General features: G+C 35.8%; 1 long non-coding RNA gene across 2 annotated transcripts in view; it reads left to right on the top strand.

Annotated features, from left to right (window-relative positions):
• The first annotated feature begins 916 nt into the window (after nt 1-916).
• Nucleotides 917-15,853, top strand: part of LOC148759097 (uncharacterized) — a 159,324-nt gene continuing 144,387 nt past the window's right edge. For both annotated transcript variants that reach the window (XR_016021619.1, XR_016021623.1), the window contains exon 1: nt 917-1,132. This is a non-coding gene — a long non-coding RNA (uncharacterized LOC148759097). The remainder of the gene's footprint in view (nt 1,133-15,853) is intronic.

The following is a 15,853-nucleotide window of genomic DNA, read 5'->3' on the forward strand; positions in this document are numbered from 1 at the left end:
TATAGGGAAATTAGAACAATCTACACTTCAAAACAAAATCATACTTACGCAAGTATATAGTACTGGTCATCCTATAGTGATGATTTATAAATACTATGAGATTGAATTTCATTTCTTTTCACTTTAATTTTTATTACATTTGTCAAAGTAGTTTCGAAACAGTTAGCTAGGCTCATGCTGCAAACAAAACAAAACAAAACAAAACAAAATACATGCAGAAGTGCAGCAATTGTGAATGTAATAATAGTAAAGCATATTACTAAATGAAACTGTATAAAAGAATATTCTTCGGCTGAATATACTGAATCTTCAGGAAAGTAGAGCGACATGTTATGACAGAGCAAAAATTTATCAAATACCTTTCTTTCCTTCGGTACAAAAGTTCTTTTATTTTAACATAGTAGATTGTGTGTCTACAAGGAGTTGTAGGGAATGGGTGATCCCAGAGAAAGTTGAAATAAAATTCAAATTGATTTGGCTTGGTAAAATATTCTTGATTTGGATTTTTATAATAAACTTATCTTCCTGCATATCTTTTCAGGGGGGTCATTTTTAATAAGATTGCCTCATTTTGGCATATGCAAACTGAAATAATTATCCACGAAGCGATTAAATTACAATTGTTGACTAGGTTTCCGTTCTCATGAAGCTGCTCTCTCAGGTCTTCAGCTGAAATCAATTACTTCTGCTACTGGAGTTACTTCTGCTAGTTCTGTTACAGCCACTGGCAATACCAGTGGCTCTCAAACTTGAACATGCATCAGAATCACCTGGAGAACCGTTTAACACACAGGAAGTGGGATCTACCAGAGGAGTAACTGATTTAGTAGATGAAGGGGAGAGCTTAGTGATCAGGTGACCAACCCACAGTTCCCAGGTGATGCCGACAGAGGAGCTTGAGAGCCGCTGCTTTATATTCCTCATTTGGCTTCCAGTCTCTGCTCCTTCCTTCCTCTCTTCAAAACTGGAGGTACCTGCTTCTGAACCTGGTGGTTTGGAAGGTCTTCACACTTTCATCTTCAGGAACGAGGGAAATCTGAGCAGGGGGCGCATGTATATCCAGTCAGCAGGAAGTCAAAATCAAGCACCCCACACTTCTAAATTTTGCTGAAATTGATCCCCAGTTCTGAAGGTAATTTAAAAATTTTTAATTCTGTTCAAGTGCACCAACTTTCTTTCTTTACAATCGTCTTAGTGTCTTATTTTGGTCCAACTAATAGTCTCCTAATACATCTCCTGCTGCCATTTTCTTCTTTCTCGAAAAGGTTTTATAATGAATATTTCAAAACACTGCTTTGCCTACAGCACTCCTTGATTATGTAAAATAACATATGTTAATGTTTAAAAGTTTTTAATGTATCATTTCAGTTGTTTTTATGCTTAAAATCCTGCAATTATTCCCAATACCTGGAAATACTCGCACCGATAAGCTAGGAAGGTAATTTTTTCCCAGAGCATGCCCTTTCCTTTATATCATAGGTCTTGTCGTTCAGATTCTCTCTACTATCCTTGCATCCCGACCAAAGAATTTAGGTTATTTATTTGTTCACATTAGAAATAAGGTTTGAAAATGTGGGTGAAAAACAAACCTCCATATCCTGAATACGAAATTTAAGTTTCCCTCTATTTTGCCTTTTACCTCTCAAATTCTCTCCTGTTCTCTAGAGAGGCCGGGACTGTGTTCTCCACCAGGCAAACTTCTCAATCATGTTATACCACTTTCCTGCTGCATGAGGTTCACTCTGAAATTTCGTTCCTTTTTCTACCTAAGTTCCACCCTTCTTTTAAACTACTGCACAATCCTCTAGCCTGTAGACTCTGTGAAGTTTTTCCTCAGCCTCCACCAGCTCCTAAAATGACCCCCTTCACAGCTTGCTGGGGTAATCTCCTGCAGTCATTCCCGGCAGAGCATCTTAAATGTTTCTTTTTATTCTTTGCGCCCAGTAGAGTGAAACTTTGCACCCTGTACAAGTTAGAGCTTCTGTGATTGCTATTGAAGTTGATGTGTCTTTACAAATAATGTTTGGTAATGATTTTTTAAAAAATATTCTAAGGAAATAAAGCAACAATGAGTCAGAATCCTGTGGCAACATGGGATTAGAACCAAATGTTTGGGCTTTTGTATTTAAAGTTAGCTCTCAGTCGATGCTGTAGTAATTTTGAAATTGAAGACTAAGAAAGAATAGCATGTTGCCAGTATCCTCTTACTGTCTCAGGAGAAAGGGCTTGTATTAATCTGGTTTGATTACCCTGATATCCAGATAACAACCTGGTGATATCTGGCACAGGCACGATGCATTACCACAAACTTCTTCATGAATTTCTCAGGTTAGTATTATAGGAGTTGCAATTAATGAATATATGTTTTGGAATACAATGAAGAGTTATACTTGAGGTGTTCTTCTGGTTTCTTCTATCTCATCACTTCTGATTGGGGAACTGCTAAGTATTTTATTTTAAATGGTTATGAATCATTTTTGGTGTTTACATCCTTAATTATATATCATTACAATATTAAAAAACATGATACATACTTAATTTAATTTAAACTTATGAATAAATTTTAAGATCTTAATGAATCTACTTTTCCTTTTCAATTTTGCATCTACATATATTTTTTTCAATTTAGGCTTGACCCCTTCTACTTTTATTTAGTGTTTTCACTATAAAATTTCTCTATTGATTTTGCTACCTAGAAGAATTAATGTGGATTGCATACATATATTTATGTGCTTGCATAAATGTGGATTGTTGTTTTACTATCTTTACCTCATCAAAATGTAATGAAAGAGGAGAATTAAATGAGAGGAAAATCAGGCAATGTCCTAATAGAATGTACCATAGAAGGCATCGATATTGGTAAATGTTTTTAACTAGTTTGACTGCCTTGACTAGTCAAATTTGTTGATCAAAGAAAGAAGCAAATTACAGAAAGTGTTGGTTTGAGTAGTTTTTCTTTGTAGTAAAACCCAACTGCAAAGTTACAAAGTACCACGCTCAATTGCTATGAATGTAGCATATTCAGGAATATGTGAAAGCAGTGGCAGCCTGACTGCATTTAGGGATTTCATTTTGAGTCAAGGAAAGTTAAAAAAAAAAAAAAATCAATACTTTGCTCTCTCTCTTTCAAAAGCGTTCAATGGTGTGTGTAAAAAGGTTGCAACTTTGGCACAAAACAACAGTCAGTTTGAATTACTGGGCTGATTTTCATTCTTTATGAATCTTGAGCATTCTGAAGGAGTGTGTGTCATTGTTAATCAGAGGTCTTAGCCTTATAAGGGGACCAAGAAAATGACAAAAATAGTACTGCCAAATTTATTTTACAACTCAGCATTTTAGAACCCCATCTTCTCTTAACGTCAGCCATGAGTGCAGGGATATCTCACTAGCAAGATCATGTACAATACTGCTTTTCCTTGGATATAAATAGAAATACTTCAAGGTTTTATGATAATTTCATTGTTTCAAATGTGTTTGAATATCTAAGTGGACCATTATATGTCAATGTTACTTCTTGTTCCATTGTGTCCTTTAAGCACTGCCTACCCCCTTCACCATGACTAACTTCTTGGCGAGAATTGCTAGGCTCTGCATGAAAGGAATGCCCAATACATGGCCAATGTTTATGCACTTAGCTTTTATGCAGCACCTTTTATATAGATCTGACATTCTCAAACTCAGCTTACTAGATTGACTGACACCAGCAAGGTCGTATTTGTTCATTTAGCCATTTCCTATAAGCCTTTTCTAAGCGTTCCCTATATCCTACTCAAGCTGTCCTGCTGTTTGCTGCATTGCTGCCGTACTTTCTGGTGTGAAACAAAGCATGGGAAAGGAGAAAAATTAGAGGAAAGCTCTAGAAAAGTATAGGGAAGGGAAAAAACAAGGGGTAATAGAGCTCTGAGACTCTTTTTTTCAATCCTTTTTATGAATCCTTATTTAGTAACAGAAGGATTTGGAGAATACAGTTTTAAGTTATCTTCAGATTCTGAAGTTCTATGATTCTATGACCTCATATATTGCAAAAGGTATTTTGAATATTAAAAACTTAGTTTTGCAAACAAATTTATTCAAGCAAAGAGAATGATTGATTCATGAATATAAAAAGAGTGACCTGTGAAGACAAATGGAATTTTTTACTTTTCAGGAAGGCTTCAATTCTTAATTTGAAAATACAAGTAATTTTTTATCTTATTGAATAAATGCATTCCAATTATGCTAACTGTAAAGTCAATGTGTCTAAAATATTGCTACTATTTATTCATAATTACATATAATATGCATTTATAACCTATAAGCATAAACACACAATAAATATTTACAAAACACTTGTTTGTTTTTCCAAATGAGTTTCATTACAAGAGATGGAAAAATATTAAGCTATTAATACAGAAAATGTTTCCCAAAGGATGTCTTTAAAATTTATTTAAAAAGAATAAAATGACCCATTTACCTGGCATAAGGTTTGGCTGAATAGCTTAATCAGGAGAATGCATTTTCTGAACTTTCAGATCTAAAAGGGACCCATGTGAATCTGATTTCTTGCTTGGGCCCATAATTCTTTACCTCCTCCCATTGTCCCTTTTCCCTCGTTGTTAGTCTAATTGGGCTGTCATGTAAAAAAAAAAAAATACTGTAGATCGGGTGGTTTAAACAACAGACATTTACTTTCTCACAGTTTTGGAAGATGTAAGTCCAAGACTAATTCAGGCTCATTTGGTTTCTGGTGAGGGCTTTCTTACTGACTTGTGGAAAGCCAAGTTCTCTCTGTGTCTTCACATTGCCCTTCCTTGGAACATGAATGTGGGCACAGAGAAAGAACAAGAGATCTCTGGTGTCTCTTATAAGGACACTAATCCTATTGGATTAGGGCCTCACTCATGTGACTTGATTTAACCTTAATTACTTCCTTAGGCACATCATTTCTAAATATAGCCTCCATTGGGGTTAGGGCTTCAAACATATGAATTTGGGGGGGACACAAACATTTGGTCTATACTATCCTCTTTTATTTCCCTTTTCTCAGATAATAGGTCTTTCTGTTATGACATGTAACCACCTAATTTCCATTTGCAGCTATATATAGTATATTCTTTCTTCTTTCTGGCTTTTCCAGTGTTGAATTACACCAGCCTGCAACTCAGACTCCAAATGAATAGGTGCTGCTTTAGATGGCACTTGCAATACTCTAAACATTCTTAAAAGCCTTGTCTCACTTTCTTACCTCTTTCTTCTTTTTTTTTTGTTTCCCACTCCCAATTTTCCTTCTGTTGGAGAGAGTGCTTCTGTATGCGTATAACAGGAAGAATGATGAACACTTTCTCCCCTCAAGATGTCCAGGTTTTAATCCCCGAAACCTGTGACTATGTTATAGTACATGGCAATAGGGAATTAAATTGCAGATGGTTGTTGGCCATCTAATTTTTAAATTAAATAGGTTATTATGAAGTATTTGGCTAGGGCCAATGTAATTACAAGATCCCTTCAAAGTGGACAAGGGAAGCAGAAGAGAAGGTCAAATCCAGAGATGTGGAGTTGCTCTCTTGCTGGCTTTAAAGATGGCAGAATGGCCACAGAAGTGTAGGCGACCTCTAGAGGCCGGAAAAGGCAAGGACATTTCAAATCCTTTAATACCTCTAGAAGGAACAGACCTGTCCAGACCTTGGTTTTTAGATTTTTAGACCCATTTCACAGACTTCGGACCTCTAGATCTGTAAGATAATGAGTTGTTTTGTATTTTAAGCCAATAAGATTGTGTTATTTTTAGTTTGTTTGTTTATTTTTGCAATAGGAAATGAATATAGTGGGAAATTCAGCAGGCCAATAGATATGGTTACTAAGTGACTAGGTCCCTGGATTACTGTGAACTTGGATGGGAGCAGCTTCTTAATATCTAATTCCTAAACTTCTCAGAAATGTCTCTCCCTTGAGAGCTATATTCCATCAAAGAAGTTAATCAGTGTGAAGTCTTTTTCCTGGTTCTTGACTATCCCTGGTGGCCAGTAGAATGCACATCTACTTTCAGCTTCCCAGAAGCTCCTTGCTGTTTTGTGTAGCACATGACGTATGTGTAATTATTGCTTTACTTGAGGATTTCTCATGTGTGATTCTGGGACCATTCTTATGGGAATAACTTGGGATGCTCCACCCAAAATTTACTGACCCAGTAGTTCTGGAGTTGGGACTCTGGAGTCAACGTATTTAATGAGCATTTCAAGTGCTTTTAATATACACTAACATTTGAGATCAATTGCTCTAACTTATCACAATGTGTATGAGAATGAATAGTTTCCACAGATTTCTCAGATGCTAAAATATTATGTTTAGTAATAAAAATTCTATATGGATATATACCTAGAAACAAAAAGTATTTACTTCTAGCTTCCAAATGATCATAAACTAGTGACCACATGTTTCTGAGAAACTCTTTCCATCAAGCTTATATCTTTACACAATATCTTACACATTACATGCCCAATGACAGTTTTCTTCACTGGCATTTTCAGAAAACCCAACAATCTTTGCATTTACCTTGAGGTTCACTTGTACTTTCATTGTTTCCTTACATAATGTCATTTCAATGCTTTTTCTTTTCTCCCTTTGGAGTGCAGGCCTTGACATATAATGTGAGTATTGATAGTTTTCAATATTTTTTGTAATTATAAATACCTAGTTCATTAGTACAGGGAAACACAATTATGGCCTATTGTCTATTTTTTAAAAATAAAATTTTATCTCAGCACAGCATGCTCTTTCATTTATGTATTGCCTTTGGCTGCTTTACTGCTTTCTCACAGAATTGAGTAGTTGTGACAGGGACTTTATAGCCCAAAACACCTACGATATTTGCTATCTGGCCCTTTACAGAAAATAGTTTGCCAAATCCTGCCTTAGGTCATTATCAATTCCTCTTTTTAACTTTTTCACTGCATTAGTTGATTTCAAGTTTCTTTTAAAAAAAGTGTCAGAAATCCACAAAAAAAAAAGTTGATATTTTGACTATTTTTTGCATTTAACAATAACAATTTGAGCTTCTTTGTATATAAATGACATTATTTTATGTATAAAAATTTCCTATTATTATTCATTCTTGAAAACACAAAAATATAGAAAAATGTGAATCTGCTTTCCTAAACATCCTTTCTGGAAGTTTCCCTCTGCCGTGAGCATATGGAAATATTCATTGGGATATATCCAACTGTTGCAGCAAAAGGGTTAAAATTTATTTCCTGTTTAATTACTTTTGCACTCAAATCTGTGATTTTTTTTTTTTTTTTTTTTGGTCTTCTTGGATAAAAGGGATGGTTTGAAAATCCTAGGATTGCAAGGTGGTTCAGCAAAATAAACTTTGAATCAGGTAGAACAGGGAATTTTGAGCTCTGCCAGTTACTGGCTGTGTGACATTCAAATTCTCTGCACATCAATTCTCTCCTCTATGACTCATTAAAGGAATTAGTGCATATTAACTGTTTAGCACATTCCCTTTGCATGTGACTTTGTTAAATTATCATTCATTAAGTGGAGCCCTGGAGTATTGGCTGGTGAGCCTCAGTTTAACAAAAGATTCCAAGGGAATTAAACTAGAGAAGTTCATTACTCACAAGTCCCGGGGGAGGTACATGGCATGCCTCAACGGACCACATGGTGGATGGAGGTCAAGGCAGAGGGCAGGCAGAGAGTGAGGCAGGATCTAGTGCGCATGACTTTCTTTGTGGGTGGAGTGCTTTGGGGTTCCTGGGCTAAGGCTGGATTGGTCAATTCAAACCCAAAATAGTGAGGTTGTGATAAGCTTCTTGGGGATCTTATCTAAGGGCCACACCAAGAGAAGGCCCTGGGAGATGATAGCAACTCCATCACAACGGCCCTTCGGGGAGTCTTAGCAGGAACTTACATTCACTTGTGGCTCTGCAGGCTGTTATCTAGGGTGTGTGCTACACAGAAGCCCTAGTGTCAGTTTAAACTACTGCAGGCCACTTGGCCTCACAAAATAGAGCTGAGGAAGCAATGTAAGAGAGTAGTTTTGGTAAACCTCAACATTTACCATCGTTATTTAAAATAATTTATTGTGTCAAAGTGCAAATAAAATACATAATATATGTGACAAGCCTATTTTAAAGTGATAGTTTTCTTTATATTTATTTTGGTATTCATGGATATGCTATATATTTTCTACGTTACAGATATATTGATAGCTTCAGCCATGATGTCAGTTTTACTAGATGCTGCAAATTTATACAAATTAGTAACTCTTCCAAGCCTTATTTTCCTAATTTACAGTACAGATCTTTTAGAATTAATGTAATGTAATGGTCTTATGCTCTTTATTTTATATAAAGAATGGATAGTGCTTAGAATATTACTGAATAATTAGTAGTTACAGGTGATCAATATTTGTTGGTCATTGTAACCATTATAAAGATGTTTTATTAAACAAATATTTATTGAAGATATATTATTGGTGAGAATGAACTATTGACAAGAAACTACATCTTGGGAATGTCAAAATGAACAAGATGTAGTCGATATTCTCAATGAGCTCACAATCTCGTAAGGTAAATGTGTGTGTGTGTGTGTGTGTGTGTGTGTGTGTAAATAGTTGCTATATGTTGTGACAAGTGCTATACATAGTAAGGTACTTAAAGTGTCACAGTCACAAGTAGAACAATTAATTCTACTTGTTTTGGAGATGATCAAGGGAGGTCTCCAGAGGAGATGAATTTACACTGAAACTTGAAGAGTAAGTAAAGGTTGACACTAATTGGATATTTAGAAAAAGAATACTTTAAGTTGAGGCAATATGTGCAAAGCATGCAAAAAAAGAACAACATACTAAAATCAAGGAAATTTGAGGCCTTTAGTTTGACTGCACTGTAGGTGACAATTGAGGAGAGCTGGGAAGTGAGGCTTGAGCTGAGCTGAGGTCAGCTCATGAAAAATCTCTTAAGATACATAAGAGTTTAGATTTTATCCTGTAGGGGATAAAATGTATTGAAAGGTCTTAATTTTTTTATATTGAATTTTACATTACAGTGTTTTTAAAAAGAAGTTTCAGAATCATATTCAAATTTCTCATGATGATAATTATAACAACTGCCACAACAGCTGCAGTTATGTTCTTGGCATTCTACATATTCAATCATAAACTTCACCATATATCTTCTAAGTAAGCATTGTTTCCCTGTTTGAAACTGGGGCTCAAATAAGTTAAAGGTACAAAGTAACGCAAATAAGTGAAAGAGTAAGGATGCATACTCAAATGTTTATTTTATCTACTTTGGTCACTACACATTGTACTCTTTCTAGGAATAGTCTGTCTTCTGTTTGTAGACTAGAAAAGAGATATATGGAAAAAATCAGAACAGGGAGAATAATTAAGAAGGTATTACAATAATATCATAAGAAAGAATGAGGGCTCTTCTTTGCTTCTCAGTTCTCTTTTTTTTATCATCTTCTACTTCCTTCCTGGCACAGCCAGGAGAGCAGCCAAAGACATGTGGCAAGGAGGGAGGGTTCTGGAGCCACATGAAGAATCACTCCATGGAGGCATGAGCTGTCAGGCCTACAAAGAGGACATGGAGCCAAGGATGGTAGGTAGTGTTTGAGAAATAGGGTATCCCTATAATCTTGGAATCCTCTCCAACAAATACGAATCAATTACCTGCAGAACACTTTAAGGTGAAGAAAGCTGTGAGACACCACCAAGACAGGGTCATCAAAATTGACGTCACTCGTGTTGGGATAGGTGGACATTGTGTGCTTTCTGATGTGAGGCAGCCCAAAGAGCACAGCATCGCTTTTGTGGTTTTCCTGCCAATGATGCATGATCTGAGTCTGGTCGTGAGGACTCTTTAGATAGGCCCAGGTAAAAAACCATTCTGTGGACTGAAAGGCCTGTTCTCTTCAAAACTATAGGAAGACGACAGACAGAAAGACTCAAGAATAGTCCTAGATTGAAGGAATCTGTAATACAGGATAACTAAATGTAAGCATATCTCTAGGATAGTGGACTAGAAAGAAAAATGAGACATTGTGAGCTGGTTTGATTATCCATTTCTGGACAAAATGGTGTCCCATAACTTAGTGACGGAAAGGAATAAGCATTGTATTATATCTCATGAATTTTTAGGTCACAAATTTGAGCCAGGTTTACCTGAACAGTTCTTCTGTATAATGTGGTATTGAACATTATCAGGTGGGCAGGTATGGAGGGCCCAGTATGTCCTTAGTCACATTTCTAGAGACTTGGCAGGGATAGTTGAAAGACTGGACACAGCTGGGACTGTCAAAGAGAATCCTTACTTGTGGCTACTCTTGCATAGTAGTCTCAGGGAATCAGACTTCTTATGTGGCAGCTGAGAGCTCCATGAATTGTATTGGTATACAATCATTAATGTCAGCCAGATTCCAGGAGAGAAGAATTAGATATCACATATCAATGGGAGAAATAGCACAGATATTGCAGCCATTTTTGATCTACCATAGTGGGACAGTAAGCAAATTTGGAATGGGGTCTGAGAAGTTGGTCGTATCAGTGTTGAATAACTGATTTGGAGGGTTATACGGTAGTTATGTAGATGTATGTTCCAGTTTGAAAGAAATATACACTGAGGTTTTTGGGGTATTTAGGGATAACAAGGCATCGCATCTGCAGCTTGCTTTCAAAAGGTTCTGAAATGGACTAAGATATATATAAATGTGTGTATTTATATACATATGCATATACATATTGTGTACTTATTTATATGTGCATATATATGCTTATGGAGAGGGTGAGGGGCACAGTAGAGCAAATGTGGTAAAATGTTACCAATTAGGTGTTCTGGTCGAAGGAGATGTGGGAGTTCTGGCTACCTTTCTATACGTTTGAAATTATTTCAAAATATATATAGAACATGTAAATTTAAAATAAGGGAAAAAATGATGGAAGTCTGAAGTAAGGCAGCTGCAATGGACATAAAGTAAAGAGGATGAATTGATGATAAATAAGATGAGTTGCCAAATAGACATTTAGATTGAGAGAGATGGGTTGCTTGGAACACTGTCACAAGCACAGAAGTTCCATTGGCTGCTCATTTACGGAGAGAAGCAAACAAGCAAAGCTTGCCAATAATGCTGCAGCTCTAACATTCTGTTTTGTCCTTTAATGATCACCCTGGAAAACAAACAATCAGCCAAGTTTAATTTTACAAAGCATTGAGACTATTTAAACAGAGTCAGATTTACTCAAATGTATAATGGATTCCTAGTTCACAACAAAATCTGTGGCTCTTTATTTGATGGAAAAATTCTTCTACATAAGCATATTCCAAATGGGTAAATAGACTAAGTGTGAGTAATATGGTTTATTTTGTGTATTGTATGCACTTTCACAAGAGAAGAAATTCTTCCATAATAACAGTATATCTTATCAAAATAGAAGTAAAGTATATTTTAGGATTAAAACAACCTTATTTATTGTAATAAATGCTGTATAGCATGAGTGTGTTGTGGATTCCGTATGAGCTACTCAAATGTTAAAAAAGAAAACAAAAGTACAAAGCAATGAGTTTTAGAGTGGGGAACCTGAGGCCAGTGCTCTAAAGGAGTTCAAATATATGAATAAATAAAACTATTCTTAAGTGAATGATATATGTGGTATGAATGTTACCTCACAATATTTTGAAAGCTTAAAAAAAGTCAATAATCCAATTGTTTTCAGTATCTTTGCTGAGGATATAATGCTGACATCTCTCTCCACGGGAGGTGCTGACATTTTGCTGAAACTTTATAAGAAGAACCTTCCTGCTGAGGATAAGAAACGCTATTTCATCAAGAATGAGACAACATTAGAAGTCAAATATGCTATAAGGGAAGTTCTTGTGAGCTTTATTAACCTGTAGTCATTTTAACCCTGACTACATTCTTAAGACTACAGATACATAATTTTATTTCGTAAGTTGAAAGATAGGTAGAATGGTGGCGGGAATTAATTATTTAGATTATTTTCCATGAGTCAGGGTAGTTATAGAAAACAACAAAAAAAATGATGATTTTATTTTTCTTCTAAATTTGAGTCTTACTGTGAATACTCCCAGGTGCTTTATAAAACACCTAACCTGTGTCCCACAACGGTAATACATCTGGCCAGTTGTATGACATGCTTCTCCAATGCGTGTGCCCATGTGCCCACTTGTGTCTGCAGTGGGGAAAACAAATGTAGACATGCACACTGATTGGGGATGAACTGAAGATGAGGAAAGGAAAGATAACTGGGAATTGGAAAGCTTTATCAGAAAGTTCCACTCTGAATTCATTTTATTTTGCATATATATGTGTATGTCTATAAATGTTTTCATTATAATCATAAGTAACCTGATACTGATTCTTAAGCTAAGAAGTTTGCACTAGTCTTTCGTATCTTAAGTGCTTACTATGTAACTATCATCAGTTTAGAATATTAGATAATCATGACTGCACTAGTTATCCATTGCTGCATACAAAATTACCCCCAAATTTAGCAGCTTAAAACAACAAACATTTATCTCACAGTTTACAGGATCAGGAATCCATGCACAGCTTAGCTGTATGCTTCTGACTCAGAGTCTCTTACATGGCTGCAATGGAGGGATAGGCTGGGGCTGCAGACATCTTGGCAGAGGAGGCTCCATGCTCACTCACATGGCTGTTGTCAAGTCTCAGGTCTGGCTGTTGGTGGGAGACCTCAGCTGTTTGCCATGATGGCCTCTACGTAGGGCTACTCACAACATGGCAGCTTGTTTTCCCCAGAGTGAAGTCTTTCTGTGTGTGTGTTGAGAGAGATAGAGACAGAGAGACTGAAGTCAGTCTTTTTTGTAATCTAATCCTGTAAATGACATTTAATCACTTTTGTAATGTTACTTGTTAGAAGCAAGTCACTAACATGTTTCTCCGAAAATAAGACCTAACTGGACAATCAGCTCTAAAGTGTCTTTGGAGCAAAAATTAATATAAGACCCGGTATTATATTATATTATATTATATTATATTATATTATATTATATTATATTATATTATATTATATTATATTATATTATATTATATTATATTATATTATATTATTAATGTTAAACCTAGTCTTATATTAATTTTTGCTCCAAAAGACACATTAGAGCTGAATGTCTGGCTAGGTCTTATTTTCGGGGAAACACAGTAGGTTCAGTGCACACTCAAAGGGATGACATTACCCAAGGACATGAAGGCCAGTAGGTAAAGATGAGTGACAGCCATCTCAGAAGCCTACGACAATGATGTTAAAAGTTTGTTGGTCACTCCTGTATCATGAAATTCTCCCTATGCAATTTTCTATTAAACTCTAGCCTATAGCCAAGTTAAGCCATTGCCCCTTTCCTTCCTGTTTCTCTTCTCTCCCCTCTTTTTTCAGCTTTCTCCCATTCCCAAATTTTATGGTTTAAATTGGTGGTCCTCAAACTGGGAATTCCATAGAGGTACATAGGCAATTTGTAGATATGCAACATCCAGTGTTCTCTTAGCAAAAATCGCTCTGCCAAAGATATTCTTGGGCTTATAATGCTACTTTTATTTTACAAATAAAGGTGATCCCCAATCTTCTATCCCTTTTGTCAATCTCCAAGCTTACTGTGAAGCATTGCTCCTGTGTATACAAACCTCTGGGACACAACGAGGAGGTATTCTTTAATGGTTAATCAAGGTTTCCTAAAGACTGAGTAATTCCCAAATTTTCCCTTCCTTGTGTATATTTGTTTTTCAAGAGTGAAGCATGAGTTTTGCAAATTGGATATTTTGTATTGCGAGATATTCAGTATTCAGATAGACGAGTGAGGTCTGACAATTAAGTTTGTGAACTCATCCTAGAAAAAGTGCTACATACCTTATTACTGAATATCACTATGGTCACCTTCGAAGTACTGCCATTGGGAAGCTATGCACTGACACCAGCATCTAGTCCACTCTTCAAAGCAATTTTGGAACTCTTTTCTGGAATGACCATCAGAGCTGTCATTGTATTACCCTTGATGTCCCGAATGTCATCAAAATGTCTTCCTTTCAATATTTCTGTTATCTTTGGGCAAAGAAAGAAGTCACTAGGGGCCAGATCAGGTGAGTAGGGAGGGTGTTCCAATACAGTTATTTGTTTACTGACTAAAAGCTCCCTTACAGACAGTGCCTGTGAGCTGGTGCATTGTCATGATGCAAGAGCCATGAATTGTTGGCTAAAAGTTCAGGTCTTCTAACTTGCATGCAGCCTTTTCAGCACTTCCAAATAGTACACTTGGTTAACTGTTTGTCCAGTTGGTACAAATTCATGATTAATAATCCCTCTGATATCAAAAAAGGTTAGCAACATCATTGCAACAAGTTCACGATCTTAATTGTCAGAACTCGTAAAGTAGTATGGTCTTGGATATAATGACAATTCTTTTTCTTTATTTCTTTTATTATTTGTTTTTAAATTAAATATATGGTGATGGAAGAACTGACTCTGGGTGGTGAACACACAATATGATATATAGATGATGTATTCCAGAATTGTACACTTGAAACCTATGTAACTTTACTAACAATTGTCACCCCAACAAATGTTTTTAATTAAAATTATTGGGGTGATATTATTTAGTAAAATTATATAGGTTTCAGGTGTATAATTGTATAATACATCATCTATGTTTTGCATTGTGTGTTTAGCACCAAAGTCAAATCTTCCATCACCATATACTTACCCCCTTTACCCTCTTCTATCTCCCAACTTACTGTCTGGTAACCACTAAACTGTTTTGTGTCTATGTGTTTTTATTTGTTTGTCTTGTTCATTTGTTGCTGTCAGTTTTATATCCCACATGAGTGAAATCATTACAATTTTTGACTTTTTCTGTCTGACTTATTTCGCTGAGCATAATAATCTCAAGATGCATCCATGTTGTACCAAATGACAGTGGCACAGTGGAACCTAGGTTTTTTTTACGTAATCCATTCTGGAAGACCGTTTGAGTTCTGAAATGTTCAAAAACCGAGGCACGGTTTCCCCATAGAAAGTAATGCAAAATGGATTAATCTGTTTCAGACCTTTAAAATCAACCCCTAAAACAGCAATTTAGCATGAATTTTACTATCTAATGATACCATAGATCCATAAAATTTACAGTGTTCATAAACCAAAATGTTCGTCAACGGAGGCATTCGAAAACCGAGGTACTGCTGTATTTCATTTTTTCGGATGGCCAAGTAGTAGTCCATTGTATACATGTACCACATCTTCTTTATCCAATCATCCCTCAAAGGACACTTTGGTTGTTTCCATGTTTTGGCCACCATGAATAATGCTGCAATGAATATAGGGGTGCATATATTGTCATGGATAAATGTTTTCAGATGTTTTGAATAGATACCCAAAAAGGGATTGTTAGGATGTATGGTAATTCTAGTCTTAATTTTTGAGGAGCTTCAATACTGTTTTCCATAGTTGCTGTACCAATTTACATTGTCAGCAGCAGTGGATGAGAGGTCCTTTTTCTTCACAACCTCTACAACACTTGTTATTAATTGTCTTGTTGATAATAGCCATTCTAACAGTTGTGAGGTAGTAGTATATCATTGTGGTTTTGATTTGCATTTCCATAATAGCTAAAAGCTGAGCGTTTTTAATATGTCTATTGGCCATTTGTTTGTCTTCCTGAGAGAAGTGTCTGTTCAAATCTTCTACCCATTTTTTAATTGGGTTGTGTAATTTTTTGTTGTTGAGTTGTATTAGTTCTTTACATATTTTGGATATTAGCTCCTTATCAGAGGTGTTGTTTACAAATATCTTCTCCCATTTGGTTGGTTGCCTCTTGGTTTTGTTGTTGGTTTCTTTTGCTTT

The sequence above is a fragment of the Rhinolophus sinicus genome, chromosome 1 (assembly GCF_057876585.1).
Source record: "Rhinolophus sinicus isolate RSI-liver-muscle chromosome 1, RSI-T2T, whole genome shotgun sequence".
NCBI classification, from domain to species: Eukaryota; Metazoa; Chordata; class Mammalia; order Chiroptera; family Rhinolophidae; genus Rhinolophus; species Rhinolophus sinicus.